The sequence below is a fragment of the Hypanus sabinus genome, chromosome 17 (genome assembly GCF_030144855.1).
Source record: "Hypanus sabinus isolate sHypSab1 chromosome 17, sHypSab1.hap1, whole genome shotgun sequence".
NCBI classification, from domain to species: Eukaryota; Metazoa; Chordata; class Chondrichthyes; order Myliobatiformes; family Dasyatidae; genus Hypanus; species Hypanus sabinus.
This window is the reverse complement of record NC_082722.1, coordinates 40,979,595-40,994,819: the sequence shown is the minus strand read 5'-3', so window position 1 is coordinate 40,994,819 and position 15,225 is coordinate 40,979,595. Positions and strand designations below refer to the sequence as shown.

At 39.1% G+C, this 15,225-nt stretch overlaps 1 protein-coding gene across 1 annotated transcript in view; it reads right to left on the bottom strand.

Moving 5' to 3' along the window:
* LOC132407188 (uncharacterized) overlaps window positions 1-15,225 on the bottom strand; it is a 545,618-nt gene that overhangs the window by 73,496 nt on the left and 456,897 nt on the right. The gene's annotated exons all lie outside the window — the stretch shown is intronic.

The following is a 15,225-nucleotide window of genomic DNA, read 5'->3' as shown; positions in this document are numbered from 1 at the left end:
TGCAAAATATCAGAGATATCAACAGCCAATGAGAACACGCACTTGCTCTATTTGCTGTAACATTTTAAAGTGCTGTTCTTTGTATATATATGGCAGTCACAAAAGGAAATGCCAGCTGAGGGAAGGGCTGGTGCCATCAACATTGAACAAGAATAACCCTGAGCATGTTGTACAATATGGTGCTTAACAATATAAACCAATGCAACCCAATTTGTAATTTTTCCAACAACTGTCAGCAGGCAACAAGTTGGAAGGAAAATTCCCAAAATGCTCTTCCTTTCCAGATGCCAGACAAACAAATTGCAAAGAGCAAAGCCTTGATCTTGAACATTGAGTTGAGAAATCATACCCTTAAATAATTAGTTGATTGGAACCATTGATTTACTTTGGTAGGGAATCTTCCCAATGGCAGCAGCAAGGAGAGAGCATGACCTGGGTGGTTGGGGTCCCTGATAGTGGATGCTGCTTTCCTGCGTCAATGCTCCATGTAGATGTGCTCAATGGTGGGGAGCACTTTACCTGTGATGAACTGGGTCGTATCCACTGCGATTTGTCGGATTTTCCATGCAAGGGCATTGATGTTTCTGTATCAGGCTGTGATGCAGCCAGTCAATATATTCTCCGCCACACATCCATAGAAGTTTGTCAAAACTTCACGCCTATCTTTGCAAACTTCTAAGGAAGTAGAGGCACTGCTGTGCCATCTTTGTAATTGCACTTAGGTGCTGGGCCCAGGACAGGTCCTCTGAAATGGTAACACTGAGGAATTTAAAGTTGCTGACCTCCACCTTAGATCCCTGAATGAGGACTGGCTTGTGGAACTCTGGTTTCCTTCTTTTGGTCAATAATGAGCTCTTGGGTCTTGCTGACATTGTGTAAGAGTTTGTTGTTATGGCGCCACTCAGACAAATTTTCAATCTCCTTCCCATGTTTTGATTTGTCACCACCTTTGGTTCGGCCAATGACAGTGGTATTATCAGCAAACAGAAATGTGGAATGAGAGCTTTGTAAAGTGAGTAGAGCAGGAAGCTAAGCATACAGCATTGTGGTGCACCTGTGCTAATGGAAATTATGGAGACGCTGTTGCCAAACCAAACTGATTGCAAGTGAGGAAACTGAGAATCCAATAATGCAAGAACGTATTGAGGCCAAGGTCTTTTAAGCTTATTAATTAGTTTTGAGGGGATGATAGTATTGAATGCCAAGCTGTAATCGATAAAGAGCATCCTGATGTAAGCATCTTTGCTGTCCAGATGTTCCCGGGTTGAGTGAAGAGCCAATGAGATGGCATCTGCTGTGGACCTGTTGCTTCAGTAGGCAAATTGGAGCAGATCCAAGTTGCGCCTGAGACAGGAGTTGACATATTTCATCAGCAACCTCTCAAAACACAGTGCATGTGAGTGCTACTAGATGATAGTTATTAAGGCAGGTTACCACATTCTTCTTTGGCACCAATATAATTGAATCCTGCTTGAAATGGGTGAGTACCTCAGACTGCCGAAGTGAGAGGCTGAAGATCTCAGTGAGCACTCCATGCACAGGTCTTTAGTACTTGGCCAGGTATCCCAGTATGCCTCAGTATGCCTCTAATTTATTAATTTCTTTAGTTAATTAAAGAAAGAGGCATATTTCTAGGGTTAGTACAAGAACACAAACAGCACACAAAGAAGCATATTGCACAATTAATTATTCAAAAGCAATGCTATACCTTAAATGAGCAAAAGCCACATGGTTCCTATGTAAAAAAATGCATTAACAAACGATACCAAAGTGCGAAATAAATAGATCTATTAAGCCTGGGTCAGAATATTTCACTGACATTGAAATGGGGCTAGCACTGAGAACATGGAACAGGTAATTTTATCCACAGTCTGTGTTTCTCTTAAATCAATATCTTTCAACTTCTAAATGCTAATACATATTTTAAAACTCTTCACACTATATTGATAAATATCATTTAGGTTGATAAACCTTTTCACACTAAATCATAAGTAGTGATAAAATGTGATGTCAATCAGCCAGTTCATTAGTCCTTCCACTGTATTGTTTCTTTGTACCAGTGTATGGGTTGTCAATTTGACACAAAGTCATTTTATGACTCTATGGATATAAAAAAAAATCATATAAACAGTAAGAAATGCTTTCATCAGTATAGCTACATTGGTAACATTAGCTTTAAATCCCTTTATCATACTATGAGCCCATTGTGATTCCATTTCTGCGGGTGTCATAGGAAAATGGCATCATAAAATTCAATTAAAATGTTGGCAGGCAGCAGGTTATGCTACAGTTCTACATATAATTTAATTTCCAAATACTTTTTGCTGATATGTGCATAATGCTAGACAAGTGTTTTTCTAAATTAACCTTTCTTTGTACTCACCTGAGGGATATCACAATGTGTGATATACAAGTGTACTGTGGCATTTGATTCCAATACTGCAGAAGTGTGCAGACTCAGTTATAATTAATTACCCTCAACCACAGATCCCTTTGACTTAGCTTTAGGAAAGGAAAGACTAAATACTGTATTCCAATTACAATTATTATAATCTTGTATTAAAAATCTTTAGAATGATTTCTGGTTAATGCTCAAATGAATTACATGGTACAATATAAATATTAGTAGCAAGTCAAGTAAGGGTGAATTCCCCTAAAGGAGAACAACTGTGTGTGACTTTGTTTAACTTGGACAGGCTGCTGCATGGGCAGCCACCACATGGACCTTGGCAGATCGGGGGTCAGGGTCGAGCAGCATGGAGTGCAAGATGACTGGGGGACCCTCCACTGAGTTAGCCTTCCTTCACCCTCACTGACCTCGTGATGTGTCATCACCCTCTGCCAGCTCCACCGTTGAGTTCGTGGTTGGATCATCCTTTGTCTGACACCTTCCCCTTTCCCTTACCCAATCAAGAGCTGAACCCCAGACGGAATCGCTCTTGGGATCTCAAGAATTCATAAGCCTCTCCACCACTTCAAGGTGACAACTCTTGGGGAGGAACATAAATATTATTGGGACAGACTCAACATGGTATTACTGTCGATGGGGCTGCCATCACTAAGCACCCACCACAGGTATCTGAAGAAATAGCTTCAGCTCAGTGATAAGCCCCTTTCAGCCAGCTAGTAATTACAGGATACTCAAGGGGACTCATACTTCCAAGTTACTGGCATTTTGCTACCCACCACCATTCTATTTCATAATATTCATGCCATTTCTTTAGCTGAAAACAGGAGGCTATTTGGCCAATCCTTGGAGCATTCCTATTGGACCCATTTTCCCATTTACTTACTTGTTTCTCACCACCCTAATACCCTTGCAATTTATAACAACCAGCACAGTCTTGAATATGGTCATTAACTGGAGCTCTGGAGAAAACCCATCTGTGCAATCTCCACAGAGACAGCAACCAAGAGTTGTGGGCTCCTGTAGCCATGTTAGAAGTAGCACTGAAAACACCCCTTAGTACTGATCAGGCACAAAGCCCACTTTGTGGTTTTCATCCTGTATGTTACTGTTCTTTTACATTCTATTAATGGAGATAAATTTATCAAATTCCTTAAACTTTTATGTGCTTTAATTGAGTTAACCTCTCTTCGACTTACAAGACAAAAAGAACGCATGTGGATTCCATTATGACAATCACAATTTACAATACAGATTCCTGGATGATGGGGATTGTGAACTTGAAGAATCCTTTATTCATGAGGTGGTCTTGAGGATAAGGAAGTAATGTTGGGAGTAGTAGAGAATTGGACCAGTGTGTTATGGTGGACAAGATCACTTTCTACAAACATTGGGTAGGATATGTTGTTTGGTGAGTCACACTGATGATGCCAGGAATTGTGGAGGAGAATTCACTGAGCTTAGAAGCTGGTGGGGCATCCCATTACAATAATGACCAGCAAATCTAGTTGTGGTTTTAATGGAGGGCTAACAATTGAGGACACCTACATGAAATGCTGTCGCAGGCAAGCAGCATCCATTGTCAGAGACTCCCTACCAACCAGGACATGCTCTTTTCTCACTGCTGCCATCAGGAAGAAGGTACAAGAACCTTAGGACTTGCACCACCATGTTCAGGAAGTTACTCCCCCTCAACCATCAGGTTTTTAAACCAAAAGGGATATCATAATTCAACCTAATTTGCCTCATCATTGCAATATTCCCTGAACCAATTTATTATTATTGCTGATTTATTATTATTGTTTCTTCTCTTTGTGTTTGCAGTTTGCTGCCTTTTACGCTCTGGTAGAACACCCTAGTTGGGTGGACTTATATTGACACTGTTATAGTTACAGATTTGTTGAACATGCTCACAAGAAAATGAATCTCAGGGTTGTATATGGTGACATATATGTACTTTGATAATAAAATTCACTTTGAACTTTGAACAGGAACATGAAGAAAACCCATTCCCCTACTGCAAAATATAAACTTGTGAATACAAATGAAAGATCATCATAATAAGACCATCAGACAATAAGATATAGGAGAAGAGTTAGACCATTTGGCCCACTGAATCTGCTCCACCATTTCATCAAGGCTGATTGAATTTTCCTTTCAGCACCAATCTCCCCATATCTTTTCATGCCCTGACCAATCAAGAATCTATCCACCTCTGCCTTAAATATACAATAGGACTTGGCCTCCACAGCTGCCTGTGGCAAAGAATTCCACAGATTCACCACTCACCCCATTTTAAAAAGATGTCCCTCCATCCTGAGGCTGTGTCCTCTCCCACCACAGGAAGAATCCTCTCCACATCTACTCCATCAAAGCCTTTCACCATTTGATAGGTTTCAATTGGTTCACCAATCAAACATTCTTTATATGACTAGTCATTCAATCCTGGAATCATTATTGTGAACCTTCTTTGATTCCTCTCCAGTTGCAGTATATCCTTTCTTAGATAAGGAGCCCAAAGCTGCTCTCAATACTCCTAGTGATCCTCACCAGTGCTTTATAAAGTCTCAACATAACATTCTTGCTTTTATATTCTAGTCCTCTTGAAATCAATGCTATCATTGCATTTGCCTTCCTCACCACAAACTCAACCTGCAAGTTAACCTTTATGGTCTCCACCACAGGGACTCCCAAATCCCGTTGAACCTCAGTTATTTTGTATGTTCTCTCCATTTAGAAAATAGACAATCCTTTCATTTCTTCTACCAAAGTGCATGATCATACATTTCCAGATATTGTATTCCATCTGCCACTTCTTTGCCCATTCTCTTAATCTGTCTAAGTCCTTCTTTAGCCTCGGTATTTCCTCAAAACTACCTGGCATTCCACCTATCTTTATATTGTCTGAAAACTTTGCAACAAAGACCTTCTGAAAGACCAAGTACACATCATCAAACAATTCTCCTTTGTCTATGCTGCTTGATATTTCTTCAAAGAATTCCAATAGATTTGTTAGACAAGATTTTCCCTTGAGGAAACTATGCTGACAATGGCCTATTTTATCATTTGCCTCTAAGTACACTGAGACCTCATCCTTAATAATCGACTCCAACATCTTCCCAACCACCGAAGTCAGACCAACTGGCCTATAATTTCCTTTCTTCTGCCTCCCTCCCTTCTTGAAGAATGGAATGACATTTGCAATTTTCCAGTTTTTCGGAACCATTCCATACTCTAGTAATTCCTGGAAGATCATTACTAAAGCCTCCACAATCTCTTCAGCCACCTCTTTCAGATCCCTAAGGTGTACGCCATGTTGTCCAGGTAAATTATCCATCTTCAAACCGTCCAGATCCCAAGAATCTTCTCTGTAGTAATGATAACTTCACATACTTCATCACCCCTGACACTTGGAACTTCCACCATACTGCGTGTTTTCCATAGAGAAGACGGATGCAAAATACTTAAGTTCATCCGCTATTTCGTTGTTCCCCATTACTACCTCTCCAGCATCATTTTCCAGTGGTCTGATATCCATTCTCACCTCTCTTTTACACTTTATCTATCTGTGGAAACTTTTGGTATCCTCTTTAATATCTGGCTAGCTTACTTTCATATTCCATCTTTACTTTCTTAATGACTTTCCTAGTTGCCTTCTGTTAGTTTTAAAAAGCTTCTCAATCCTCTAACTTCCCACTAATTTTTGCTCTATATTATGCCCTCCCTTTGGCTTTGACTTCTCTTGTTTGCCATGGTTGTGTCATCTTGCCTTTAGATTATTTCTTCCTCTTTGGGATGCATATATACTGTGCCTTCTGAATTGCTTCCAGAGATTCCAGCCATTGCTGCTCTGTCATCATCCCTGCCAGTGTTCTTTTCCGATCAATTCTGGCCAACTCTTCTCTCATGGCTCGGTAATTCACCTTACTCCACTAAAATAGTGATACATCTAACTTTAACTTTTTCTCAAATTTCAGGGTGAATTCGATCATCTTATGATCTCTTGACCCGAAGGATTCTTTTACCTTAAGCTCTCTAATCAATACTGGTTCATTGTACAACACCAAATCAAGAATAGCTGATCTCCTAGTGGACTCAACTACGAGTTGTTCTTAAAAGCCACCTCATAGGTAATCTGGAAGTTCACCCTTTTGGAATCCAGCAACAACGTGATTTTCCCAATCTACCTGCATATTGAAATCCTCCATAACTATTGTAACATTGTACTTATGCATTTTCTATCTTCCATTGTCATTTGTAGGCCACATCCTTACTACAGTTTGGGGTCTGCATACAACTCTCAGCAGGGTCTTTTTACCCTTGTAGTTCCTTAGCTCTTTCCACAATGATTCAACACCTTCCGACCCTAAGTCATCTCTCTCTCTAAAGATTTGTCTTAATTTTTTGCCAACAGAGCAACACCACTCTCTTTGCCTTCTTGCCTGTCCTTTTGATACAATGATCTTGAATTTTAATGTACAGTCTTGTAACTAAATGTTATAATTCTGTGGAAACAATCAGAATTATAACTTGCGATTTTTAATATGTACCCCAAATCAAAAATAAAAATCAGAAACCAGAAAGTAGTTTACTATGCCTGAATAAACCCTTCAATGGACTCACTAAAATAGAGAGAAGATCACAGCCAACCTACTTAAACAAGAAGCAGTATATTATAAGAAAAAACCTACAAATGCCAAGAAAATATCAGAAGTGGAATTTACTGTGTGGCAGCTGGTAAAAATGTTTACCCTTTTACAAAAACAGAGTAAATGAAATGGAAAGGAAAGAAAGATAGTGAATGAAAATAAATCATTATTTTGAAAAGTTTGGAAAGAAAGTTACACCATTATTGTGTGATCATGATAGTTCATTCTCATAGAAGGTAACGTAAGATCAGTTTTTAAAAGCCAATCTATTTTTTCTCATTAGTTGTGAGATGCTAAAAGCTGTGATAAATAGCTAACCCAGATCATTTCTGAACATGGTCTTTTCTGAAGCATGATACTAATTTATTTAATGGAACTGAGATGATCTTAAATACATATCATAATAATTGATAAATACATAAGCTTTATTTTACACATTATCTATGGAGGCTGTCTTCATTGTTCAAGACTGAAGTCAATCTGACTCCCACTGCTGTTTGGATCAAGAGTTTGTCTATTTGCCATCTACAGAGATCATCAATAATAACAACAACATATTTTGTATTGTATCACTGATAAGAATAGAATACAGCTGATCATAGATCTAAAATCAAAACTGAAAATAATGAAATTTCTTAGCAAGTCAGGCCACACCTATGGGAGGGAAAAAGAGTTTACATTTCAGGTCAATAGTCTTTCATCAGAATTGGGAATAGTTAAAGATAAATAGACTTTAACATACAACAAAAATGCTTCAGGGGTGTTTAATAGTGATGAGGAGATACCAGAAGACATAGCCTGTGATAGAAGGAGTGATTAAATAGCAGAAAGGGAGGAAAAGTAATATATATATGTAGAAGAGATGAATATCCAGAACAATTCCCTGAAATTATCAAAAGAATTGGAAGGAGTTTCTGCAATAAAGATACTAGAATGATAAGTTTTTGAAATTATTGGAATTCTGGACAACCACAATGTGTCCATTTAGAAGATGAGGAGCATTACTTTGAGCTTGTACTTGGATTTATAGGAACGGTGAAAGTGTTTGAGGGCAGAGACTTTGCATTGGGAGTGGCAGAGAATTAGAATGACAAATAACTTGGAGCTCAGAAGGCACAGTTGTAGATTAAACTGTTTTGCAAATCCATCACCCAATCTGTGTTTGGTCTAAACAATGTGAAGAACACACTATGATCAATACAAACAGAAAGTAATTCGTAATTAAATTGTTGCAAGTGAAACCTAAATAAATGGCAGGTTCATAAGTGAACGGATCCCTTCACTCTCTCTTTGATTCCAAGAAATGGGAGATATAGTTGACAGAATATTGGCTCTTAACCTGCTGGAAATGCCAGGCTAGACAGAGAGCATTTATCCTCATTAGAGGTTTCGGGCCTGCATACAGATGTAGTTATGACAGACTTGTTGGATAGGCTCTGGTGTTGGTATCATGTCTGCTCTTGAGTGCTGAAATAGTCTTAACATTGGAACACACCCTTACTGGAACCCCTATCACCTACTCCAGGGGATATGTCTGTTGAAAACACATAGATCAGTTGTGATGCAGGAACAGTAAGCCTTTTCATTTGACATTAATGGCTGGAAGGAAAAGTATAGGTTAATTTACTTGCTGTCTAATTAATTGTGCTTGCTTTAATGATTTTAATTATTTAGAATCGCTTTAAATTGATAATAATATTATGCTTAAAATTTACTTTTATTTTCATAGGTTTGAATGTTTCTGAATGTCAGGGACACTCAGAAATTCTCAAAGTCTTTAATATCTTTGACACCTGGCAAAGTTGGGGAATAGCTTTGGAACATTTTCAGAGGATTTTTAGCCATTACCTTTGCAGAGTTTGTTCTAGGCCAGCAGTGTGACAGCACCATGTTAGACAAGGCTCTGTGCCGTAGGAGAGTGCCTATCCACTTACCTTCTCATGTGTTGACATCAGAGATCCACAACAGCTGAGGCCTATGAGGATTCTCTTAAGTTCAGTGGCTTATTGCTCTTAGTAAGTCCAGCCTGATATTCTTGCAACCTGCAGTGTAAATTCCCAAGCCTCAGGCCCAGCAGAACACACAGTTGTGTCAATGAAATACAGCACTCTCTGGACTTCAACAGTCATGGCAGCTCCCCCCTAGTTTGTCTTTTTAAAGAGTGCAGATGAGATTGCATCATTATAGTTCAAGTCCTGCAGAAGTGGATTAAATGTGGTAAGCAATAATGAGGAGTCCGTGCCAAAAAAAAAACAATTGACAGACAAGACCTCTTTCTTAAGGGTTTTTGACCACAGTCAGCATTCTCTGATCTCATGTATTGCAAACTTAAAATGTGGGTTTCACTGTTTGCTTTAACATTATCTTAAGCTGAATGTCATAATAAATATTCCCCTTTTAGTTATGACTGCTTAGAAACGCTGTGCTCCCACTGCAGTGTACTTCACTCTGACAAATGTATAGTGAAAAAGTCCCTAAAACTGACAATAGTATCAATGGATACCAATAAAAGAGTGATGGTTTCTTATTTAAACCATTTGACAAAAAATGCTGTTTCTGACAGTGGTGATAAACAATGTTGCATCAAAGTGGTCTCAAAGGTACCATTCTGCTCAATCTCTGACTTGGCTCAAGAAAATTCAGAGCAACAACCTTTTCCTAGCAATATTGCTTCTAGAGATCTGCTGGGATAAAAGCAATCTAATATTACATCCCACAAACCACTTGAGAATACAATCAGCTGGACAGATATTTGAACTGCAAAATCTGAAAGATAGTTCTATTTAGTTCTGAATTTGATTCTTAGTTCAGTTTAAAAGACAAGATTTTATATGACGAATTAAAACTAGCAAATCCATTGTGCTACAAAAGCCAAAAAATGTTGGAGTTTTTTCAGCATGTCGGGCAATGAGTATGGAGAAGGTAAACGGTTTTCAAGTTGGTGTCATGAGAAATGGCAAGAGGTTACAAATCGAGCAGATTTTAAGTGGTTGGAACGTGTAAAACAGAGAATAAAAACAGAACGGAGAGGCAATTGAAAGTGTGGAAGGTAGCGAAGTGAAAGGACAAAAGAAATGGTGATTCAAGGCAAAGTGATGGAATAAATAAAGAAGCAGAAAGGTAGGTATGGGACTGATATAAATAAAAGTAGCAGACTTTGTTAGTAAGCAAAAGGAATGGTAATTATGATCTGAAATGATTGAATTCAGCACTGTTTTTAAAAGGCTGATTATTTCCTACATTTCCTATTAGCTATACACAGGCAAAGACTGACAAACAACCAATATGCAAAAGAAAGCAAATAATATTACAATACTGAGAATACTGACAGTCTTCCAGAAGTCCGTAAGATCATCAAAACCATAAGACATAGGAGCAGAATTAGGCCATCTGGTCCATTGAGTCTGCTCCGCCATTCAATCATGGCTGATCTTTTTTTTTCTCCTCCTCAACCCCATTTCCCGTCCTTCTCCCCATAACTTTTGATGCCATGTCCAACCGAGAACCTAACAATCTCTGCCTTAAATACACGCAGTGACCTGGCCTCCACAGCTGCATGTAGCATTAAATTCCACAAAATCACCACCCTTTGGCTAAAGAAATATCTTCGCATCTCTGTTTTGAGAGGACGCCCCTCTATCCTTAGGCTGTGCCCTCTTGCCCTAGACTCTCCCAACATGGGAAACCTTCTTTCCACATCTACTCTGTCAAAGCCTTTCAACATTCGAAAGGTTTAATTGAGATCCCCCCTCATCCTTCTGAATTGCAGCAAGTACAGACCCAGAGCCATGAAATGTTCCTCGTATGATAACCCTTTCATTCCTGGAATCATCCTTGTGAACCTCCTCTGGACCCTGTGCCAATCCGCACATCTTTTTTAAGATGAGAGACCTAAAACTATTCACAATTCTCAAGGTGAGGCCTCACCAGAGCCTTATAAAGTCTCAGCATCACATCCTTGCTCTTTTATTCTAGACATCTTGAAATGAATGCTACATGGCATTTGCCTTCCTCACCACTGACTCAACCTGCAAGTTAACCTTCAGGTTGTTCTGCACAAGGACTCCCAAGTCCCTCTGCATCTCAGATTCCTGGATTTTCATCCTGTTTAGAAAATAGTCCACACATTTATTTCTACTACCAAAGTGCATAACCATGCATTTTTCAACATTGTATTTCATTTACCACTTTCTTGTCCATTCTCCTAATCTGTCCAAGTCCTTCTGTACCCTTCCTGTTTCCTCAACACTACCTGCCTCTCCACCAATCTTCGTATCATCTGCAAACTTGACAACAAAGCCATCTATTCCAATCTATTTAAATCATTGACATACAGCATAAAAAGAAGTGGTCCCAACACTGACCCCTGCAGAACACCATTAATCACTGGCAGCCAACCAGAAAAGGTTCCTTTTATTCCCATTCATTGCCTCCTCCCTATCAGCCAGTGCTCTAACCATTTTAGTAACTTTCCTGTAATACCACGGGCTCTTAACTTGGTAAGCAGCCTCATGTGTGGCACCTTGTCAGAGGCCTTCTGAAAGTCCAAATATACAACATCTACTACATCCCCTTTATCTATCCTACTTGTAATCTCCTCAAAGAATTCCAACAGGTTCATCAAGCAGGATTTTCCTGAAGGAAATCATGCTGGCTTTGTACTATCTTGCCCTGTGCCACCAAGTGCTCCATCACCTCATCCTTAACAATTGACTCTAACATCTTCCCAACCACCGAGGTCAGACTAACTGCTCTATAATTTCCTTTCTACTGCCTTCCTCCTTTCTTAAAGAGTGGAGTAACATTTGCAATTTTCCAGTCCTCTGGCACCATGCCAGAGTTCAATGGTTTTTGAAATATCATTTCTAATGCCACCACAATCTCTAATGCTACCTCTTTCAGAACCCTAGAGTGCAGTTCCTCTGGTCCAGGTGACTTATGTACCTTTAGGTCTTTCAGCTTTTTGATCACCTTCTCTCTTGTAACAGTAACTGCACCCACTTCTCTTTCTTCACACACTACAACATCAGGCATACCGCTTGTGTCTTCCACTGACGCAAAATACTCATTTAGATCATCAGCCATGTCTTTGTCCCCATTATAATTTTTCCTGCCTCACTTTCTAGCTGTCCTATATCCATTCTCATTTCTCATTTATTTTTAACATACTTGAAAAAACTTTTACTATCCACTTTGATATTATTTGCTAGCTTGCTTTCAAATTTTTTTTTAGTTGCTCTCAGTAGGTTTAGAAAAACTTCTTCCCTCTAATTTTTGCTTTGTTGTATGCCCTTTCTTTTGCTTTTACAATAGCTTTGAATTCTCCCATCAGTTGTACAGTTTTACTATTTTAGCTACAGTTGTACTATTTTACCATTAGAATATTTCTTCATTTTTGGAATGCACATGTCCTGTACCTTCCTCATTTTCCCCAGAAACGCGGGCCATTGCTGCTCTGCTGTCATCCCTGCCAGCAGCTCCTTCCAATTTACTTTGGCCAACTCCTCTCTCATACCACTGTAATTTCCCTTACTCCACTGAAATACTGCTACATCAGACTTTACTTTCTCTGAAACAAAATTCAAGTTGAACACAATCATATTGTGTTACCTTAAGTCCAAACCACATCCTCTGGTTTCTCCGCTCATCTATTTAATAAAAAGATGGCAAATACAGGGGATATATGCTGGTTGAGGGTGAGGCTCTGAGATTAGGTTATATGAGTGCACACATGGCTGAAAGCCTTTGTGTAGCAAAAAAAAGTTTAGCACAGGTATTTGTATAGCACTGCAATATTCAATACCAATGAGAGAACCTGGCAGACAGATTGCAGGCCATCATATTAGGGATGAGGCTGACCATAGTAAGGAAAGATTGGACTTGTTGACAGGTTAAGTGCCTAGTGTCAATTACTTTTCATGGCATTGACTGGAAGAAAAATTTGGGGGGGGGGTCAAGTTGAAGTGCAGATGATAGAGAAAAGGCTTCTATGAAATTTGCTTGATTTCAGCCATGTTATTCTGCTTAAAGACATTTTCTTTGGAAATAAGTTTACCATTATTTGAACTTCTCTGATCCTTTTTTTTTGGAAGTTTTAAAATTTGTCCACGATCTCTGTATTTGATCTGTCAAGACCATGAGCTTGCCTGAAGAGAAGAACTCTCATTTACCCATGTTCCCCAGAACTGAGAAAAGACTAACCAGCATCGTGCAATTTGAAAGAGTTTGTAAAAACTGTAAAGGATTAACAAATTTTTAAAAGAGCACAATGACTCTCCTCTGCTCCTTCCTGTACCAATATGGCTGCCGGGTACACAATGTTAATTCGGAGAAATTAACTGATTCACAGTGACACTTGGTGGTTACATTATGTACCTGCAAGTAAATTTACCTTTTCTTTGATTACGCTACATTATCCATGAACTAAACTTCTGCAGCTAATGTTGTGTGATGTATGTATGATATGTATTCAACAACATTCAGACTCTTACGGGTTGCTGTCAGGCTTCTCTGTGTTTATGCACTGAATTTAATGTGAGAGGGAATTCTGGGTAGATGACTTAGAAGGAAAATAGCTGCATGTTTGTTCCTCCCCTCTCCGTCTCTGCTCTGTGATATTTACGGCCACCTGGCTTCCCAGTACCACAAACATTACAAAGTAACTTTGCAAATCCCTAAACATCAGGCAAATGTGGTTTTGCAAGTCAATAATGTATATTGCCAACAGGACTTGCCAGTGCCAAATGAAATCAAATCATGTGACTCATCCAGCAATATTAATATACAAGTCAATAATTAGGAGGAATACTTCATTGCTCTGGAAGGCAGATGTCATGATATTACTGATTAAAGTGCAGATAGACTCAAAGCCTGTTAGTCTGAAACTGCTTTGCTGCCCCTTCTTGTTTCCTATGAACTTATGACCCTCTCCGACTCGACCCTCCCCTCACCCTGGAAACTTGCAAAATTTGCCAACCTCCCTCCCAACTCACTGAGCTGTAGACCCAGCAATCATCAGACCAATGGCCCCAACCTTTGCCTAAATGCCCTACCCAACTTACTTACGAATCCTACTTGGACTGACTATCAAAGCCCTTAAATTGTAGAGGCCCTTCCCTGTGCTGACTACACTCCACCTTTGATCCCACTCCTCTCCAGCACAACAATCTCAGGAGAATTCCCCAATCTCACTGCTTACACATCAGTGCTCTCCATTCTCTTCTCACTCCCAGCCTTCTCCTGTCCCCCAGATGCTATGCTGTCCCAGCTCATAAATGAGACCCGATGTGTCTTTAGTCCAATGGTTTTACTTGCATTGGTTCAGCAGACAGGCTAACTGATCATCATAGTACTAGCTCAGAGACATCAAACGTCATTACCAATAAATAATGTTGTAACATCAATTGCCAGGTTCAACTGTGTCCATATTTTCAATGTCCCACCCAACCTCTGTTACATATTGAGCTCCCCATATGCTGGCTGAGGATTTTTTTGAATTATTCTCATGGGAGCTTATTCATATCAATTACTTGATTAGTTCAAAAGAGCTAGAACAATTTAACAGCTTCAAAACATTGGCATCTTCAAAGATGGTACTAAATTGACAAGAGAGGAAGCTTAGTGCAGATTCATACCGAGGAATCTGCTTGCTATTTGGAAAGAGAAACTACAATCAAGGAAATATCTAATTCACATCTTGATATACTCAATGCCCACTTTATTAGGTACAGTGGTGCTAAAAAGATTTGAACCCTGTCGAATTTTCTCTATTTCTACATAAATGTGATCTAAGATGTGATCAGATCTTCACCCAAGTCCTAAAACTACCATTTGTAGATAAAGAAAACCAAATTAATGGAATAACATAAAATATTTATTTATTTATTGAGAAAAATGATCCAGTACTACATGTATTTAAAAAAGAATGTGAAGTTCTGTGGTAAAATGATGTCTTGTAAAGCTATTTGGAGTCAGGCGTTCCAATCAGAGATGAGATTGGAGGTGTGGGTTGTAAAGGTGCCCTGCCCTATAAAAAACACACACAAAGTCAGAGCTTGCTCTTTTCAAGAAAGATCTGTTTATGTGCACTCTGCCTCAATCTAAACAACTTTCAGAGGACCTTAGAAGATGAATTGTAGAGTTGCATTAAGTTGGAAAAGGCTACAAAAG